At 64.4% G+C, this 506-nt stretch overlaps 1 protein-coding gene across 1 annotated transcript in view; it reads right to left on the reverse strand.

Moving 5' to 3' along the window:
- The window catches only part of MST1R (macrophage stimulating 1 receptor), a gene marked incomplete at its 5' end in the record, with an annotated part of 11,146 nt that overhangs the window by 1,794 nt on the left and 8,846 nt on the right, over positions 1 to 506 (reverse strand). The window lies entirely within an intron of this gene.

Below are 506 nucleotides of genomic sequence, written 5' to 3' on the forward strand. Positions count from 1 at the left end.
GCCTGGGTCTGCCTGTCCTCACCGCAAAGGCCTGGGCGCAGCCGAGCGCCCGCTGCTGACGGAGATGAACCTCAGCACCAAACCCATCCCCAGGCACGAGGACAGCACAGCTGCCGCCGCCATGCCTCCCAGAACGGGGATCGGAAACCGGATCCCGTGAAGAAAACATCTGATGGGAGATGCGGGGGGCGGTGTGGGAGCTAATGGAACCTTTCCTGAGGCTGAGCGAGCGGGAAGATGGAAAACAGCCCCCTTGGCAGGGCTGTGGGGAGAGGAGTGCCGGGAAATCAAATCACTGGCCGCAGCCCAGACACCAAGATGGGAATGCTGTTACCATGGCGACCATGACATCTTCCCCACACCCAGCCCTGAATGGGGGCAGAACCGGTCCACAGATGAGGAAACCAAGGCTCTGAGAGGGTCCCTTCCCAGGTCACCAGAGGCCGAGGGCGAGGCCGGAACGCTGTCTCCTGTCCCCCCACCCCCACCCCCCCGGCCTCCGGGGC

The sequence above is a fragment of the Myotis brandtii genome, unplaced genomic scaffold, assembly GCF_000412655.1.
Source record: "Myotis brandtii unplaced genomic scaffold, ASM41265v1 scaffold207, whole genome shotgun sequence".
NCBI classification, from domain to species: domain Eukaryota; kingdom Metazoa; phylum Chordata; class Mammalia; order Chiroptera; family Vespertilionidae; genus Myotis; species Myotis brandtii.